At 37.4% G+C, this 21283-nt stretch overlaps 1 long non-coding RNA gene across 1 annotated transcript in view; it reads left to right on the forward strand.

The window, feature by feature from the left end:
• LOC120248594 overlaps window positions 1-20881 on the forward strand; it is a 47470-nt gene extending 26589 nt beyond the window's left edge. The window contains exons 2-3 of the long non-coding RNA XR_005532616.1: window positions 3706-3845; window positions 20786-20881. This is a non-coding gene — a long non-coding RNA (uncharacterized LOC120248594). The remainder of the gene's footprint in view (window positions 1-3705; window positions 3846-20785) is intronic.
• The last annotated feature ends 402 nt before the right edge of the window (window positions 20882-21283 follow it).

The following is a 21283-nucleotide window of genomic DNA, read 5'->3' on the forward strand; positions in this document are numbered from 1 at the left end:
CAGATTACTCAAACATTTTAATTCAAATAGTGAGTGTCTGGAATTGAGGAAAAATTTTAAGACTCTATTAAACAGGATGTCAATACTCATTTTGACGTAAACTTCCTGAGAGGAGGAGGTTTGCTCTGAAACTTCCTGCTTGGTCATAAAGAGGAACGAGGCAATTGGAACACATTAGTCTTTCTCTCTCAATCTGCTCCAATGTGGTTGATTAAAAATGCTGATTTCGGTTTACTGTTAAAAAGCACAAGTAGTCAAAGCATAGCATTGTGTTGACTGTCTTTTGAGAGGCACCTGCAAGGTGAGAAAGAAGTATTATCCAGTTTTAAATAAAGAGAAGTTTGATAAACACGTGACTTGCTGGAAAGCAAAGCACAGAACAGAAAAAGTGTCATTTGCAGCTTTCAGTTTTATGTTCCCTTAATGGAAGTAGCTGCTCTTACCACGGCTAGCAGCTTAACGTTGTAGCTGTCTACTTTTTGATGGAAGTTCTCTGCCACTGTAGCTGTACCCCAGCTCTCTGTGGTGGGGCTGTGGACGATAACGCAGTCCTGTGTCATGTACACATGTAACTCTCCCTACTCTTGTTCTCCCCTAAGCCTATGTAGTGTCTTATTTATTTATTTAGTAATTTCTTCTGTAGAAGGGCATTTTATTTTATTTTAAAGATTTTATTTTTAAGTGACCACTACCCAACATGGGGCTCGAACTCACAACCCTGAGATCAAGAGTCACATGCTCCACTGACTGAGCCAGCCAGGTGCCCAGGAAAGGGGCATTTTATTTGTTTTTAATATTTAAAAAATGTTTATTTTTGAAAGGGAGAGAAAGAGAGACAGAGCACTTAAAATTTTTTTTTAATGTTTCATATATTTTTGAGACAGAGACAGAGAGAGGGGGGGGCGTTAGCAGGGGAGGAGCAGAGAAGAGGGGGAGACACAGAATCCGAAGCAGCTCCAGGCTCTCAGCTGTCAGCACAGAGCCTGACACGGGGCTCAAACTCACGAACCATGAGGTCATGACCTGAGCTGAGGTTGGATGCTTAACCAACTGAGCCACCCACGCGCCCTGAAAAGGGGCATTTTAATACTGATTTCCCACAAGTACAGATCCCAGCTCTGTCACCACCTAGGTGCATATGCTGTTGTCCTCAGTGCTTTGTTTTGCTGCCAAGGCCTAAATCCAATAATTGGTCAGTCAATGATGCGGCATGCTGTTCCTTTGTGATTTCACTCCTAGCAACCCCGGGTGACCAAAGGCCATTCTTAGTCTGCAGATGTCTTTTGGCTCTATATGCTGGTTTGGCTTCCTGTCTCTCTCAGTAGGCCGAGAGTCTCTAACTCTCTATGACCACCTCCAAGAATGATGGCTGGAGGTCACTGGTCTTCATTCCCTGGAGCTGCGCTCTCCCAGAGAGAAGGCACTGGGTCATTCAGATGCTTCATACTGAAAAATTTTTGTGCTAGGGGGAAAGGAAAAACTTTTCTCACTAGATAGTTGCCAAAAAGTAAATAAGTAACTAAAAATAATAACTGCTTAAAAAAACAAGGAAGGAAGGAGCAAAAAGAAAAGAAAGAATTCCCAGATCCTTAACATTTTTTCTGGGGGAGGAGCCCTAACACTCTTCTGTTAGCTGGCATCCTGATGTTCCCACTCCTTTCTGGAACATTTTCTATTTCACCTTGGCATACAGCATTGCATCTTTGTAATATTGCTTTGCAAAGAAATGATCGAGCCTTTGGTATTAGTATTTGGCATAATATTAATTTATCCCCCCTACTCCCAAAGTCTCCATTACACACACTTCTACCTTGCAGCTCTGTCTAAAAGAAGGATAAATGTATTTAATTTAATTTAGCAAATACTTGTTAAATGGAGAGGTACCTTGAGAAAAATTGGAAGATCACAATCCTATAAATGTGAGACTCTGATAAACATCAGACATTGACAATTGATACTACAAAGATATAGACAATAAATAGGTACTCAGACAGTGAGGACAGAAGACTGATGACAAATGAAAATAATGGGACTTTAGAAAAGTAGAACTTTGTCTAAAATTACTGTACTTTTCTTTGATGACAAAAGGAATACCAGCTTTTCATTCTTGAAAGTTTGAAGTATGCAAGGGGCACCTGGTGGCTCAGTTTTTTAGGCGTCTGACTTTGGCTCAGGTCATAATCTCGTAGTCCATGGGTTCGAGCCCCGCATCCATCTCTGGGCTGACAGTTCAGAGCCTGGAGCCTGCTTCGGATTCTGTGTCTCTCTCTCTCTCTGTCCTTCCCCTGCTCATGCTTTGTCTCACTTCACTCACTCTCTCAAAAATAAAATAAACATTAAAAAAAAAGTTTGAAATACATAGAAAAGCAGAAAGAAAGAAAAAAAGCCACCTTTGAGATAATCACTGTTTACATATCTTTAAACATTTTTATTTATGTATATATTTGTACACAGATGAGTAACTGGGATCTTATTCTATATAACACTCTGTGACCTCTCCTTTTTATTTTTGCATTTAAAATCCACTGTATAAATCTTGTTCAAAATACAGATTATAAGCGCTCAAGAAGCATTCTTGTTCTGATATAATGACCGAGGAGTAAAGATTTCAATAGTTTTCAGGCCTGAGGTAATTATTAAGAAATGTTGGTGTACAATTGTATGGCTTTTTAGGAAAGAGTCTTCTACTGATATCACTGAAGCGTTCTTCATTTCAACTACATCAACTAATATTCTCTACTTCTATCTATTGCTATTATAAAGATGCATCAGTATTTTAACAGATTCACACCACTTTTTCTTTAAAGACCAATTGGTATAACATTTTATTTATGAAATTCAAAATGTTCCTTAGTTATACAAAATGCAGAAGAATGAGGCCCTAAACACTGATTTCAAAGTAATGATATCAATGTTATAAATCAACCATGAAGAGCATCTCCATTTAGGTTTTATTCACAAATTGTATATTATGTTGTCGTTAATCTTCCACGGAAAATTAGATATGCATGAATCCCACCTAATGAAGAAGGGCATTTCATATCTTTCATGCAGAAACAACCAACCATGTGATTTCACATGCGTACAAGGAATAAATGGATTTCGTGAAGTGATTTGAGAGTAGAAATACATTAATATTTGCTAGTCACAAATCTCAAATAGGATCAGTGTAAACAAGCATGTATTAAAACTACCCCCTAAATCTTTTGAAGCATAATAGCATGTATATTATCTAAGAGCTTAACTTTGGATTGTTCCTTATATAAGTATTCTGATTTAGAGTAACGTCTAAAACAAGTGACTGGCTCACTGCTGTCTACTGTGAATTCTGTGACATTCATTGACATTTGATTTTCAATTAAATACTTTTCTACATTTTGTAACCTCATTTTTTAACCTAACAATACACTGTGAATATACACTCACATCCTGAAATATTCTCCTATTCCTGATTGTCATTTTAGAATATGGTTGCTCTGTACTTAATCTCTATTAGACATTTAGTTTGTTTCCAATGTTTAACCATTATAAACAACACTGTAGTGAACTATCATATGTAAATAATTTTGTAGATATCAGATTATTTTCTAAAGTTCCCAGTGATGGAACTGCTTAGGTAAGGTCTTTAAACATTTTAAGGCTTTTATGACACTACTATCAGCAACATATGAGGATCTCATATTCTGATGGGTAAAACTTTTCTAGGGGGTGACAATATTTCTTGTTTGAAGCTTGATTTGTGATGAAGATAAGAAAGTTATGTGACAGAGATTCTCCTCCCTGGCATGTTGTACCAGCGAAGAGACACAGTGCTCCATTCATTCTACCCTGTCTGATGGGAAAAGGTAAGTTTGTGTTTAAGACGATGTCACACCCTTGGCACATGAAGCACAATATGTAGATCAAAGAGAAGAAAGCTCTGGCACTTCTTATCTCCAGTATGCTCTTGCTAAATGCCATCCTTGCAATATTAAGCAGTCTACTGCAGGTGGACAGTATAGGTCTTTCTTACCTGAATTTTCTCCCCTTCAAAAGTGATAACTAATTTTGTTATTTTCAGTAAATATTCATGACCTGAGGGGTGCCTGTGTGGTCAGTTAAGCGCCCAATTTCGGCTCAGGTCATGATCTCACGGTTTGTGGGTTCGAGCCCCATGTCGGGCTCTGTGCTGACAGCTCAGAGCCTGGAGCCTGCTTCGCATTCTTTGTCTCCCTCTCTCTCTGACCCTCCCCTGCTCATGCTGCCTCTCTCTCAGAAATAAATAAAACATTAAAAAAGAAAATTAAAAAAAATTTTTTTTGAAAAAATATTCATGACCTGAAAGATCAGGTCTACTCAAAGAAATTTTCTTTTTGTACTTAATGGTAAACTATATAATTTTTATTAAATGAAAGAAAAAGAAAACCAAGTGGCATTAACTTTGATTTGAGTATAAACATGATGAGAGTTCATCCCTCCCTGTTTTAATGAGTATGGCATTAAGTGTCTATATCTTGATTTTTCATGCAGCGCAACCTATCATTGAGAGATTTCAAAGCTGTAATTTAAGATGTTGATTATATAACGTATAGATGTCATAAGTGTGTGGTTTAATCTGTTAAGACACACTTAGAGAAGGGAGCATGAATATATTATTGTCATATATTGATTACAAATCTGTATTAGGATATATATATAGTAATGTTTAGGTATACTATATATACTATTACATACATATAGGTATACTGTATAGTAAATAGTATAGCTATATAGTATACTATACTATGTTATATAGTATATATGTGTGTGTGTGTATGTGTGTGTGTGTGTGTGTGTGTGTGTGTGTGTGTACATCAGGTCATGATCCCAGGGTCTAGGAATCGACTCCCTTATCAGGCTCTGTGCTAAGTTTGGAGCCTAGTTAAGAATCTCTCTCTCCCTCTGCCCCTCTCCTCCACTTCTATGCTCTCTGTCTCTCTAAAATAAAAGTAAATAAATAAAAATAAATAAATAAAATATTAAAAAGAGAAAAATATTATCTAATTCAAAATTTCAGTTGGTAATTTATTTTACTTGCCCAGCATCCTCCACCTCCACTCCTCTCCCAGTTAAGATACACACCCCACAGAGGCACCTGTGTGGTCAGTCGGTTGAGCATCCGACTTCAGCTTAGGTCATGATCTCACGATTCTCGGGTTTGAGCCCTGTGTTGGGCTGGCTGCTGTCAGAACAAAGCCCGCTTTGGGTCCTCTGTTCCCTCTCTCTCTGCCCCTCCTCTGCTCAGGCTCTCTCTCAAAAATAAATAAACTTAAAAAAAAGATATACAGCCCACAAAGACTGTGACCTTGCCTATCTTGTTCACGGCTGCATACCTATCTTAAACAGTTCCAGATACGTAGTAAAAGGTCTATAAATATTTTCTGAATGAATGAAAAATACAGCCATAATTTAAAAAGAGTTAAAAAAAAAAACCAACAACCCACCAACATTACATTTATAAAAGACTATAAACAAAAATTCCAAAGGCATCCAGTTCTAAAACAAACCAGATTTGCCAACAGAGTTGCAAGTTTAATCTAATTCCAAACTTTAAAGTGGTAGCATGCATTACTGCTTCAATGAATGATGATGTTAATGGTAACAGTTAATTATAATACTCAGAGTACGTAACAAAAGCACAGTGGGGCTCATAATATCAGTGTCAAAAGTAGCCCTTGGGATTCTGACTGAATATTTGAGAAGGGGAAGAGATCAATCCATGTAGACAGGCGTTTAAACCTATGACAGATGAAAAAGGAGGTCACTGCAGGAGTAACTTGTTTTTTCTTATTGTTTGACTTCTCTTTAATTTTTGTTTCTTCACCTTTATCTTCCAAAGCAAAAGGACTAAAAGGCATCTGGGTGGCTCATTCTGTTGAGTACCTGACTCTTGATTTTGACTCAGGTCATGATTCCAGGGTTGTGGGATCAAGCCCCTCATTGGGCTGCATGCTGGGCATGGAGCCTGCTTAAGATTCTCTCTCTCCCTGCCCCTGCCTGCCTCCCTGTCAAAAATAAACCAAACAAAACAAAAGGATTAATTTTGGAGGGCCTGAGTAGCTGGAATTTTGGTAAATAAGTAACTTAAAAAATTTCAGGAGAACTAAAGTATGTTAAACTTAATGGAAGCTTAGAAAGCACATCTTTTTTCAGATGACTACCATATGCACCCTTTACGGCTTGACTTTTAAATGTCTTAAATGTCAGAAGAAGGCAGTAGTCTTGTTTGATTTTTTAACTGGGTTTTTATCATAAAATGTATCATGTATATCAAACAGCATATAAAAACTAGATGTAGATTTTAAAGAACTATAGAAAGACCAATGTATCCCTTAGTTTGAGAATAATTTTTTTAGAAGTTTATTTACTTATTTTGAGAGAGAGAGAGCATCTGTGTGCAGGAGGGAGGAGCAGAGAGAGAGAGGGAGAGAGAGAATCCTAAGCAGGCTCCTTGCTGTCAGCGAGGAGTCCACTTGGGGCTCAGTCTCACAAACTGTGAGATCATGACCTGAACCAAAATCAAGAATTGAATGCTTAACTGACTGAGCCACCTAGGCGCCCTGAGGATAATTTCTTAAATTAACTATTTATCAGAACTGTGAACAAATTTGTTCTTTTGAGCTTTCACAAAATGGTGGCTGTTTATTTAAATAGATAGGTCTATTCAAATTCACAGCTCTGATAATTTCCACTACAGAATACTTATTTCCGGAATCAACCATAGTTACTACAGACCTAAGAGTATATTATTTTTCAGAATAGTGGAAAATTGTACTTATGGCTTGTAAAAATAGAACCTCATAGTTTTTTTAATGGAAAAATATGACTGGAAAGTACAATTCTTTAAGATTAATTTCTAAACTCAGAAGTGAGATCACACTACGATCACTTGGCATGTATCTATCTAATCTTTTTCTGGGCAATAACTACCTTGACTGGGTGAAGAATAAATCTTCTCAGATGCATATTCATTTCTTCTTAAGTGAAATTTGAGTTAGGGGTAAGTTACTATTTATCATATGGAATCTGTATTAGTTTTCTATTGCTGTACAAGGTACCACTTCGTGAATAAAAGCAATAGACATTAACTATCTTATAGTGTCTATGGGTAAGGAAGGTGGACACGGCTTAGTTGGGCCTTCTGACTCTGGGTCTCTCACAAGGCTGCAGTCAAAGTGTTAGCTGTGGCTGCTGTATTCTTAGTGTTTTTAATGCTTGACTAGAGGTGGATCCACTTCTATTGTACTCGGAGGATGTTGGTAGGATTTGGCTCCTCTCAGTATGTTGCACTAAGGGCCTCAGTTCCTCTCTGGCTGTTGACTGGAGGCTGCCCTCTGTTCTTGCCACCTAGACCTAACCACTGAGCAGTTCACAACATGGCAGTCTCCTTCCTCACAAAGGGCAAGTCAGAGAGCAAGAGCTAGCGAGCGAGCAAGCGAGAGAGAGAGAGAGAGAGGAAGACCGAAGTCATAGTCTTTCGTAATCTAATCTGACACACCTTTCCATCACTTTTGTCATATTCTATTCATGAGAAACAAGTGGCTGGGTCCAGTCCACACATAATGGGAGGAAATAACAGAAAGATGTGAAAGTCAGCAGGTGGGGATCGTTGGGAACCTCAAAAAGGAGCAGAAGATGCTGTATTTTTAGGTGATTAGTGGGGGATAATCACCACATCTCTTGCCTATTGGCACTTTTACATAGTAACATTTCTACTGTGTCTTCTTTTTTTTATCAGAAGTATCCTTCTGGGCTCATTCATCCATTCAACAGGAAGGCTGACAGTACAGCTTTTAGGTGATTGGAGTCCAAAAAGCCTGCTGGCCAGGTTGCTATATTACAAACCTTTTCAGTTGTACCACCTTTTATGTGTGTTTGAAACTTTCCATGCGTTTGGTCAGCCTGATTATTTCTTTGTTTGGAAAAAGTGAGATAACTCATCTGAGGTGATGTTTTTTTTAATACTCACAGGGGAAAACATATTTATTATTTCACTTTGAAAGTTTTCTTTTATTTTTTAAAATATTTGTTTTATTTTTGAGACAGAGATAGAGTGAGAGCAGGTGAGGGGCAGAGAGAGAGGGAAACACAGAATCTGAAGCAGGCTCCATGCTCCAAGCAGTCAGCACAGAGCCCGATGCAGGGCTCGAACTCACGAACCATGAGATCATGACCTGAGCCAAAGTCCGACGCTCAACTGACTGAGCCACCCAGGAAACCCTGAAAATTTTCTTTTCTTTTCTTATTTATTTAAAATTAATGTTTATTTATTTTTGAGAGAGAGTGAGCGAGCACGAATGGGGGAGGGGCAGAAAGAGAGAGGGAGACACAGAATCAGAAATAGGCTCCAGTTTCCAAGCTATCAGCACAGAGCTGATGCAGGGCTGGAATTCATGAACCACGAGATCATGACCTGAGCCAAAGTTGGACCCTTAACTAACTGGGCCACCTGGGCACCCCTGAAAAATTTCTTTTTAAAGTAATTTCTTCTATAATTCTGTGACTTGTGTTGGAAAAATGACCATACTCACTTTTGGCTTCATCAGAGTAAAATCTGGCCACTTGAAAATTAAGGTTGAGGCTCAATATCTTTCATAATTTAAAGAAAAATTTTCAAACTTTACTTACAGGTAAAATTGCAGTGAATGGTGGGTTTTCAAAAAGTTACCAGTGCCAGAATCTGTTTAATACTTGAAGCTGTAAAATTGAGATACGGTCATGATTTTGACATGTTTTCTAAAAGGTTTTGGGGTATTCAATGTTTAGCTAGTGGTACATTTTGTCAAAGTATCATGATTGTTTTTCGCATTTCTCAATTGCTCGTTTCAGGCTTTCTTGCCTTTCCCACTTTTTTAGCTTCCTCCATCTTGTAAAATGATTCACAAAAACAAACTAGGAAATAAAAAATATATAGATGGTATGATTTCTGCTATCCCCATAGTATAGAATTAGTCTCTCACCTAAAATAACTTAGAAATTGAACAAAATGTAGGAAGTCGTAGTTTTCAGGGGTCAAACAGCAGGCAGTGCGGGGCAGAGATTTTTCAGAGAAGGAGACAAACAACGTGGTTCCTATAACTGCTCTGGCTACAGGAGACTTTTCCAGGCTGCAGCACAGGGAGGAGGAACCCCAGCAAAGCTCGGTCACCTCTCTGGGCAGAGGAAACAGAGCTGGAAGATCTGGGAGGTGAAGGCATCCGAATTTCCGTGTGAAAACCAGAGGAGAGAGCTGCGCAGAAGAATAGCTTGGGAGAGTGCCTCCTGAGCCTTCAGCTACAGGCATGTGAGGAAACTACCAAGGCTGGAGGAAAAAAAAAATCACTGGAAATGAAGAAGCAGAATGAAACTTGGAGTCATACAGGGCCAGAAAAATGTGTAGAGTCCTCATATGTAAAGACCTCATGTGTAGGGCATCGAGTAGAGTCTTCAGAAGGTTATCGTCTCACTAGTTGGGCCAATAAGCCGGAAATGAAGGGCTGTTCTGGACCTGCCCAACAGAGCTTAAAAGTGAGACTTGAAAGGCTCAGACTGCTTCCAAGTAACATAACTGTATCCCAGAACAAAGCCCAAAATTGTTTATGCAAAAAAATTACAGCACAATGGCATGCAATAAAAAGTTAGGAGGCATTCCAGCAAGCAGGAAAATACAACTTATAATAAAAAAATTAAATAAACAGGCCCAGAAACGACACAGATGACAGAATTAATTAAATTAATTAGGAATATTAAAACTGCTATTATAATACTACTCCATATCTTCAAAAAGTTAGAGGAAAGTGTGAGCACGATAAGAGATATGTAAGATCTAAAAAGGACCCAAATCCAACTTCTAGAGGTGAAAAAAGAAGCAATGTCTAAAATGAACGATACTCTGAATGCAATTAACAGCAGACTGCACTCTGCTGAATAAAATATTAGTAAGCTTAGGGTGCCCAGCTGGCTCTGTCAGTACAGCATGCCACTCTTGATCTCTGGGTTGTGAGTTTGAGGCCCACGCTGGGTGTTAGAGATTAGTTAAAAAATTAGTAAACTTGATGACACAGCAATAGAAATTATTCAAAATGAGACACAGAAAGATAGAAGACTGGAGTAAACAACAACAACAAAGCATCACTGAACGGTAGGACATCATGCAGCCTAACATATGTGTCTTTTGAATCTCACAAGGGAGGAGGAAGATGGATGAATGGAATGCATATATGAAGAAATAAGAAAACAAAAATTTTCTAAATATGATGAGAAGTATAAACTCACAGATCAAGAAGCTCAATAAATCCTAAGCAAGAGAAAAATGAAATAAAACACAGCAATTCAAATCAAAATGCAGTTGTTGAGGACCAGTGACGAAAAGAAAAGATTACAAGCAGGGGCGCCTGCGTGGCTTAGTTGATTGTCCACCTTCGGCTCAGGTCATGATCTTGCAGTCAGTTCGAGCCCTGCACGGGATCGCTGCTGTCAGCACAGAGCCTGCTTCAGGCTCTCTGTCCCCCGCCCCTGTCCTCCTCTGCTCATGCTCTCTTTCTTTTTCTCAAAAATAAATAAAAACATTACAAAAAAATATTAAAAGCAGTCAGAGAAACAAGATACAAATACAGAGAAGCAAAAGTAAGAATGACAGAAGGGGTGCCAGAGTGCGCATAGAACATCCTTAAAGTAGTGAGAGACAAAACCATCAACCTAGCATCCTAGACCCAGCAGAAATCTTTTAGAAATGAAGTCAAAACAAAGACATTTATTTATAATGAAGTCAAAATAAAGACATATAAAAGCTGAGAGAATTCATTACCAGCAGACCAGCTGAAAAAATGGAAAAGGAAGTTCTTCAGGCACAAGGCAAATGATAACTGATTGGATATGGTTCAACGCAAAGAAATGAGGAGCACTAGAAATGATAAATGCGGGGGTAAATATAAAAGACGTTTCCCTTCCTTTAAAATTATCTTTAAAATAATGATCTGTTTAAAGCAAAAAACAATAACAATGTATTGTGGGGTCTATAATATACGTGGAAGTAAGTACGTATGACAACAAGAGCACAAGATCTGGGTGGGGACAAAAGGAAGTATATGGATATAAGGAATTTATACTATATGCGAATTAGTATAATATTACATAAGGTAGCCTGTGATGAGTTAAAGATGTATACGATGAACTCTGATGTGTCAGTTTTTAAAGTTTACTTACTTATTTTGAGAGGGAGAGAGAGAGAGAGAGAGAGAGAGAGAGAGAACGCGCATGAGTGGGGTAGGGGCAGAAAGGGAAGGGTGAGAGAATCCCAAGCAGACTTCACACTGTCATCACAGAGCCCAATGCAGGGCTTGAACTCATGAACTGCAAGATCATGGCAGAAATCGAGAGTTGGACACTTAACCGACTGAGCCACCGAGGCACCCCTCTAATGTAGTCATTTAAAAAAAAGCATGTATTGCCAATAAGCAGATAAAGAAGACAAAATAAAGTCACCAAAAGTGTTCTGATTAACACAAAAGAAGTAGGACAGGAAAAAAGCAAACAACAGAGGAGACGAATGGAAAATTAAAAAATGGTAAATTTAAACTCAATTATATCAATAATAACAGTAAATGTAAATGGTCTAAACACACAACATAAAGGCAGAAATGGTCAGAGGCAAGGAATGGCCTAACACCAAAACCAAAGACATTTCAATGTAACAACAAGAACAATAACAGCTATTGTCTATATATCAATATTCCTTATGAACATGGATTTAAAATTCTAGCAAATCAAACCCAATAATTTACAAAAATGGTAATATTTTATAACCAAGGAGGGTTTATCCCAGGGCTGCAAAGTTGGTGTACCATTCAAAAAATCAAACGATGTAGTTCACTACTTTTACAGACTTAAAAAGAGAAATCACTTGACCGTCTCCACAAAAATAGTTTGGAAAAATTAATATCCATTTATGCTAACACCCTCAGCAAACCAGGAATAGAAGGGGACTTCATTTAATTAATAAAGGGCATGTACTGAAAACCTATAATGAATATCATACTTAAAGGTGAAAGACTAAGTGCTTTTTCCCCTGTAGACTAGAAACAAGACAAGATTGTTCTTACCACTTCAGTTAAACATTTTACTGGAAGTCAGAGGTACTGCAATAAGGCAAGTAAAGAAACAAAAGTATATAAATTGGAGGGGAAAAAGTAAAACTTTTTCTGAAGGAATCAGTAAGAAACCTATCAGTACTAATAAGTGAATTTGGCAAGATTGCAGAATACAGGTCAATACATAAAAATCAATTGCAGTTCTATATACTAGCAACAATTAGAAATTGAAAAAATACCATTCATTAAAAACATTAAAATATGAAATGCTTACCCACAATTATATGGTCAACTAATCTTTGACAAGGCAGGAAAGAATATCCAATGGAAAACAGATAGTCTCTTCAACAAATGGTGTGGACAAAACTGGACAGTGATAAGCAGAAGAAGGAAACTGAACCACTTTCTTACACCATAATCAAAAATAAATTCAAAATGGATGAAAGACCTAAACGTGAGGCAGGAAACCATCAGAATCCTAAAGGAGAAAAGAGGCAACAATCTCTTTGACCTCGACTGTAGCAACTTCTTATTGGACACACCTCTGGAGGCAAGGGAAACAAAAGGAAAAAGGAACTATTGGGACTTCATCAAGATAAAAGCTTCTACACAGCGAAGGAAACAACAAAACTAAAAGGCAGCATATGGAATGGGAGAAGATATTGCAAATGACATATCTGACACGCGGTCAGTATCCAAAATCTATAAAAAACTTCTCAAACTCATCATTCAAAAAGCAAATAATCTGGAGCAGTTGGGTGGCTCAGTTGGCTGAACGTCCGACTCTTGATTTCATTTCAGGTCATGATCCCTCAGAGTGTTGGGCTCTGCCTGAGCTTGGAGCCAGTGTGGGATTATCTCCCTCTCTCTCCCTTTGTCCTTCCCCTGCTTGTGCTTGCAGGCTTTCTTTGTCTCTCTCTCTCTATCTCAAAAAAAAAAAAAAAAAAAAAAAAACAAATAGAACTACCCTAGGATCCAGCAATTGCACTATTAGGTATTTACCTCAAAGATACAAAAATACTGATTCAAAGGGGCACATGTACCGCGTCAACAATAGCCAAACTATGGAAAGAGCCCAAATGTCCTTTGACTGATGAATGAAGAAGAGGTGGCATATATATAAATCGGTGGTATTCAACAGTCAGTTGAATGTTGGACTTTGGCTCAGATCATGACCTTGCGGTTCATGATTTTGAGACTTACATTGGGCTCACTGCTGTCAGCCTGTCAGTGCTTGGGATCCTCTATCCCCCCTCTCTGCTCCTCCTCTGTTTGTGTTCTCTCCCATATAAATAAATAAATAAAAACTTGAAGCAAAAAACACAATGAAATGCTTAGGAATAAATTTAACAAAAGAAGCATAAGACCTATATACTAAAGGCTATAAAACATTGCTGAGAAAAATTAAAGACCTAAGTAAATGGAAAGATATACCTTATTCTTGGGTCAGAAAACCCAACATTTTAAAAAAAGATTTTACTTTTAAATAATCTCTGCATTCAATGTGGGATTCCAACCTACAACCCTGAGATCTAGAATCACATGCTCCACTAACTCAGCCAGCCAGCCAGTCACCCCAGAAAACTCAATCCTGTGGAAACTTACAAGTAGACTCTGAAATTTGTATGGAAATACAGAGGGCCTAGAGTAGCCACAAAGTTTCTGAAAGAGAAACAAAGTTGGAAGATCTACAGTGGGAGGAGTATTTAAATGGCAATAAATCCATAGTATTGAACACTATTCATCAATAAAAAAGAATAAACTATTGAAATGCGCAACACGGATAGACATTAAAATCCTTATGCTGAATGAGAAAAGTTTGACAAAGTGTACACAGTATGGTTCCGTTTATGTAAAGCAAACTAATCTATCACAACAGCAATCAGATCAGTGATTGCCTAGGGCAGGGGTCAAGGGAGGGGTAGATGACAAAGAGATAAGAGAAACCCTAGTGGGGATGGAAATGTGTGTCCTCTTGAGTATGGTGGTGGGTTTAAAAGTGTATACCTATGTCATAGTACACTTATGGTACTTCTTACAACTTATTTTATATTGATTATACTCCAATAAAGCTGTGTGGCTTGACACCAGTATTAATATTAGATGTAGTACTTAGAAGAGCTAGTTAGAATTCTAAATGTGTATATTAATAGAGTCCTGCCAATTGGTGTCTTCAAATTGTTTTACCTGTTAAAAATGTAGTCCTTTGGCAGTGATCAAAGATATATTTTATCGGTGCCACTCCTTTCTTACCCAAGAGCCTTGTGGCAGTTTTGAGCATGTATCTGTGAGTTCTGGTACCTCTGTTCAGTTACTATTACTAAATACAGGGGGCAAAAAAAAAAAAAAAAAAAAAAAAAGGACAGCGTATTTAATTGCTTTTAGGCCTGCTGCCTCCTTGGTTTCCAGGCAGCTTTCTTTCTTTTAGACCTTTGTCAGTGAGATGTGTTCCAGATCTTCTTTCATGTCTACAGTCATAAATGTAAAATTTATTTTCAGTGCCAAATGTATGAAGGCTCTGAAAATGCTAGACATCCATCCAGGGCCTCCAGGGACTTTCATGGATGGAGGAGTAGAAGGCCACTGGCTTACACTGTTTTCAGATAACTTGATGCTCACATATAGATAAAATAGGTGAGAGTACTAACATTATCTTATTTCTTCTAACGAGCCTACTGAGATTAGCATAATTTTTAATATAATTATTTGCTTTCTGAGAATCAAGCGTGTACTTGTTAACGAAGTATAGGTGGTCTTCTTACTTCATGATTTAATAATATAAACACTGCTGTGCTAAATAATTACCCAACTCTTATAAGGATAAAGCCACAGGTTTTAGGTTGCTTACAACCTAAAGTAATTTTGGTACATTCTATTTTTTATTTTAACAATTTTTACTGAGATGTAATTCATATACAATATACAATTTCAACCACTTAAAGTGTACAGTTCAATGGGTTTTCCTATATTCACAGACTTATGCAGTTATCACCATGATCTAATTTTAGACTATTTTTATCACCCCAAAAAGAAACCCCATATCTATTAATAGTCATTTCCTATCCTCTCTCTTCCCCCTCCCAACCCTAAGCAACCACTGATGTACTTCCTGTACATTTGCCTATTCTGGACATTTTATATAAATAGAAACCTACAACTTGTGATCTTTTGTGACTGTTTTTTTTTTCTTTTTTCACTTAGCATGATGTATTCAAGATTCACCCAGGTGTCAGCATGTATCAATACTGTTTCTTTTTCTTCAGAATAAAATTACATGGTATGGGATTTTTCATACATTATTATTTATTTATCCATTCATTAGCTGATGGATATTTGTAGCCCCTACCATGTTTTTTGGCTATCTTAAATCATGTACTATGAACATTTGTGTACAAGTGTTTAGGTTGGACATGAGTTTTTTCTGTTTCTTGGGTATATACCTAGGAGTAGGATTGGTAGATCATACGGCAACTCTAAAACTGACATTTTGAGGAACTCCCAAATTGTTTTCCAAAACATCTGTGCCAATTTATATTCCTACTAGCAATGTAGGAAGATATCCAATTTCCCAACACCAACCTAAAGTACTTTGCAAGCTTCATTTTATCTCATAAATTGTGGGTCCCATGTTACTGGAATGCAGATCTGTTTTAAGGAAGTTGCTTTTTCCACTTTGCAAAGAAGCCCCAGATATAATTTTCTCTAAGAAAATGGATTTGAACTGGTTTATCGTAAGGTAACTTCTAACTAAAAATCTGTGCTTCTCTGAATTCTTTATCTTCCAACAGAAAGCATTGCTCTTCTTATTTGCACCTTGCAGTTTCACCTAAATAATAATGTTTGCTTGGCAAGGAAAAAAAATAAAGCCGGAGTCCAAAAACGGAGTCATTGTTTTAAGTAAATTATCTATCTATAGTCTGAACTAGTTACCGCTTCTGCCTGTAAACTGAAATCTTGGCATGCTTTCTACGTCTTCAGTTGCTTTTGAAAAGTTCAGGTATTATTTTACAATGTGTGAATAATTTAGTAAATGGACAAAAAGGAAGAAATGGAACCTGCTTTTTATATGTTACTTTCAATGTAAAAATATAGTCACATTAATAATTTCCATCTAGGACATTATAATCCTAGTATTAATCAGTACCAATTAGATTAAAGCCATGTTGTACCTTTCATACAGAAGCCAGATTTTGAACTATGACCTGGTTGTCACTTTTCCTCTTGGTTTAAGCATCCAACAGATTTATAAATCACAGCTGTAGTGGAGTGGGGGGTGGGGGGATGAGGAAACCAGGTAATGGGGATTATGGAGAGCACTTGAAGTGATGAGTGCTGGGGGTCCTATGGAAGTGTGGAATCACTGTATTGTACATACTCGAAACTAATGTTACACTGTACTGTAACTAATTTGAACTAATTGTTAACTAATTGGAATTTAAGTAAAAACTAAAAAAAAAAAATCACAAATGTAACTCACACATTTGACAATTACTCAAGCAATCCTCACATTGATGAGGAATCCAAAGGCAAAATAAGGAAGTTGCTTCTCTCCATTATCCTCTGTTAATTTTGTGGTTAATATTAGACTACACAATTTAAAATACAATGGCAGCACAACAAAAGAGCACAGGCTTTGGAGTTTAGATTGAAAATAGGGTTAAATCCTGGCTGTGCCATTTACCAGCTGTACAACTTTTGGAAAGTTTCCTACCATCACTAAAACTCAAGTTTACTCATCTGTTAAATAGGATTAATAGCTCCCACTTCGTTGGGTTGTTGCAGGCTCAGTAACTAATGCATCAAGTACAAAATCTGTATCGATGAATTTAGGGTGTTTGGTTTTTGTTTTTTTACCTGAAAATCTTTCTTGATGGCTCAGCATTTAAATATATATTACTTTCCAGTCTAGATGTCTGTCTTTTAAAGATTTAATGTTTATTTATTTTTGAGAGAGAGAGAGAGAGAGAGAGGATGAGCAGGGAGGGGAGGGGCAGAGAGAGCCGGAGACACAGAATCTGAAACAGGCTCCAGGCTCTGTAGAGCCTGATTCAGGGCTTGAACCCACTAACCAGGAGTTCATGACCAGAGCTGAAGTCAGATGCTTAACTGACTGAGACACCGAGGCTCCATCAGAAGTCTGTTTCTGATTTAGATCAGTACAGATGTGTTTTTTTTAAATTTTAATAAAAAAAAAATTTTTTTTTTAATGTTTTATTTATTTCCAGGAGAGAGAGACAGCGTGAGCAGGGGAGGGTCAGAGAGAGAGGGAGTCACAGACTGAAACAGGCTCCAGGCTCTGAGCTGGCAGTCAGCACAGAGCCCGACGCGGGGCCCGAACCCACGAACCGCGAGATCATGACCTAAGCGAAAGTCGTACGCTTAACCGACTAAGCCACCCAGGCGCCCCAGTACAGATGTGTTTTAATAGAGCCTATTTAAGAACTGATTTCATAGCCTGTGATCTTTTCCTGCCATTAGATTCAGATTTTTCATACTTTTTCTTTCTTTTTGGCCTACAGGAATATATTTTCATTAATCAATATTCAATTTATTCCTAGGTTATCTTGGGCATATTTTTCTTTTCCTTATCTTCCTCAAAGAAAGTAGAAATATGAGAGAAGAAGAAGATTTGGAGAATTTAACAACCAGATGATCATTATTGTTGGCAAAATGCAACTTGAATTTGAAAGCTCTTGGAAATAAGGATCCTTGATACAATTATGATTATTATATCCATCAGTCTTCTTGGGACACGTCTTTAAAAAGAAAGACTAAAATCAATTTCAATTTGTATTCTATTTATGTGTTTTTCCACGTGTGTATCTCTAGGTAGTTATCATTCAGGTACTGCACATAATACTCCTGTGAAACTCATGGTCCAAAAACATTAATTAACTTAATTTAAAAGTAGGTAAACTACTTGTAAAAAACCACTACAGCCTTAAGTGGTTGTGTTGCTTCAGGCATCTGGACAAGTCTAGGGAAGTTGACAGCTGCCAAACAAGGCTAGTTTAATTAATAATGTTTCTCAGAAATGAGTTCTGAAAAGGTGAAATCCTTTACTGTGTTAGCATGTCCCCAATGAAACCGTTAGGTTCCTACCACCCCCCCGCCCCAAGCTAGATCTTCATTTATTTATATGAAAAATATTGGGAACTTTATGCTCCACCCAAATCCTTCTCTTTAATGCTAATTAATATTCTCGTTTACCGTGTGTTGGCAGGCTCCTTTTCAAGCTATTATCATAATTTTTGCTTCCTAGCATTCCTTTTTTGCCACAATACTTAGTACTTATCTATTTTTATGCTGATAGTGTAAGATTGCATTCAGTAGATTTCTTGCTATTATCTTTTGCCCTAATAAACTTGCTGTAATGCCACATTGATTTTTTTATATCTTCATAAATGTAATTTTTAAACCCTCTTCAATTCTGGATTTGTGTACTCCCTAAAAAGGTGCTGAGACCTCGGAAATACCTCTTGACTCTTTTCTGTACATCCTGGAGACACAGTCTTAGCTCATCCCTACTGGGTTCACTGGACCACCATAGTGGCTTCTATAATTTTATTCTGATCATATCAATATGCTGCTTAAAATCTTTTAATGGTTCTCACCCTGACTCAGAATAAAATGTGATCTCCTTTGCTTGCTATACCATACCCTTCCTGATCTGGTATCTGTCTACTTCCTGATCCTCATGTAATCCTTTCTACCCCGGGCTTCAGTCATACTAAAATACTCTCCATCTTTTATGCCTCTGCACATGCCGTTCGCTTTACCAGAAGCATCTGTCCTTCCCTTACATCTAAGCTTTCTAGAAAAAAGTTCTAAAAACAACTTTATTTTGTTTTCTATCAGTTTAACTCTTTCATCAAATTGGTCATGTATTTTATGAAGTAAAGAGCTAAATAATTCAGACATTTACTGATAATGTTTTTTAGTTGTCTGATCACTAAAAATATGAAAAGATGTTCTGTGAATTTTTCATTTAGCTGCTGAAATACAGAAATATCTTAACTCCACCACCCTTCTTTCCCTGTGTCTTGTGAGGCACACTATACAGACATTAGAGGGGAGAGTGAAAGGCGGACATTAACTGTGAGCAGTGTAAAATTCATACGTGACAAACTCTCCCCAAGTGAGAAACTAGCCTTTTTAATGACAGTAAATGTCTAGAGACATCTAGATAAATATATAGACATTTCAAAGTCTATATATAAAAATCTCTATTAAAGTCTATATTAAATAATTTTACACACAATTTTAATACTGGTATTAAGAATGTCTCCTCAATATCCTATAGTTCTAATATTTGCCTCAGGCATTTACTAAAAACTGTACTAATGGTATAACTACTACATGGAATAATTTCCAGTATTTTATATTTTACACATCCTTTTATACCTTTTTTCCCCACTCCATCAACTAAAGATCCATAGTTTAACATAACTAAAATCATTGCAGTGACAATAGTATGTAAACAATGGTTGGGGTGTCTGCCTGGCTCAATCATTAGGACAATGAAACTCTTGATCTTAGGGTCATGAGTTCAAGCCCTGTGTTGGGTGCAGTGATTACTAAAATAAAATAAACTTAAAAAAATCAAATGATTGTCAATTTTTTGGGTAACTTTATACACATACCTATGGAAACCACAGATATGCTGTGCTCTTGAGTATATTCTAATGATAGTTGAATACTTATTTTTATGTTACAGCTTAGGGGCTGAACGATTTACAAATAGACTTGTTCCTTCATGTGTTGTTAGTGCTATCTCTCTTGTCCTGCTCAGTGCATTCTAGAATGGGAGTTCTGGCATATACCCAGGGCCAGAGCAAGCAGATTTTCCTTTAGAGGCTCATGTTTCTGAGGAACACATACTCGGGCAACTGGGAATCAGAGTTTAGGAAATACAGTTTCTTTCTTTCTTTCCTTTTAAGTTTATTTATTTTTAAAGAGTGACTGCATGTGTAAGTGGGGGAGGGGCAGAGAGAGAGGGAGAGAGAGAGAATCCCAAGCAGGCTCCATGCTCAGCACAGAGCCTGATGGGGGGGCTCAATCCCAGAACCATATGATTATAACCTGAGTTGAATTCAAAAGTCAGATGCTTAACCTACTGAACCACCCAGGTGCCCCAGAAATATAGTTTCTTAAGAATAGATGCACCTTTGGGGTGTCTAGGTGGCTGAGTCAGTTAAGCGTCTGACTTCAGCTCAGGTCATGATCTTCTGGTTCACGGGTTCAAGCCCTATTGTTGGGCTCTGTGATGACAGCTCAGAGCCTGGAGACTGCTTGGGATTCTGTGTCTCACTCTCTCTCTGCCCCTCCTCTGCTCAAACTCTGTCTTTCTCTCTAAAATAAATAAACATAAAAAAAGAAACCTATTAAAAAGAATATGTACACTAGCAAGTCAAATTCAATAAATGTTCTGTTTGTAATTATGTGCCATATTACTAGTAAACTTATTTTTTCATGGATGATTACTATTTGTATCTTATGTATTCGCTATAGTTAGTATTATTTGTTGTGTCTGAAATGTTAAGTGCCTAAATATGTTATTATAGTAAATAGATACGTTTAATTATGTATAAGATAGTCATAGGAATAATAGCTACAAGTATCTTAAGTATTGAAATATATTTTCAAATACTTTCAATTAATTTTTCTCCTATCCTTGAAATCTCTTTCCAAAATTTCAGAAAATCTGCACAGCCTCCTGGAAATATCCATCAACTGTTACTTAGAGATGCCAGAGTTGGTAGTAACGTCCTAACTCTGCTTTAGCTTCTTGGGTGACTGCCATGGTAAGAATGCTTTACAGAGGGGCGCCTGGGTGGCTTAGTAGGTTAAGCGTCCGACTTTCGCTTAGGTCATGATCTCGCGGTTCGTGGGTTTGAGCCCCGTGTCGGGCTCTGTGCTGACTGCCAGCCCAGAGCCTGGAGCCTATTTCAGAGTCTGTGTCTCCCTCTCTCTCTGACCCTCCCCTGCTCACGCTGTCTCTCTCTCTCTCTCTCTCCTAGAAATAAATAAAAATATAAAAAAAAAAAAACTTAAAAAAAAAAAAACCCTACAGGTTAGCAGGAGTAAGTAATGCCTATGTGAATAAGAAATTATTGGATTTCCAGTGTTTATTCTGATATTCAGTATTATACCAGATCCTAAATATGAAACTTATTAATAGCAACAGTAAATTTCCA

This window comes from Hyaena hyaena, unplaced genomic scaffold, assembly GCF_003009895.1.
Source record: "Hyaena hyaena isolate Hyena2069 unplaced genomic scaffold, ASM300989v1 scaffold_599, whole genome shotgun sequence".
Classification (NCBI taxonomy): domain Eukaryota; kingdom Metazoa; phylum Chordata; class Mammalia; order Carnivora; family Hyaenidae; genus Hyaena; species Hyaena hyaena.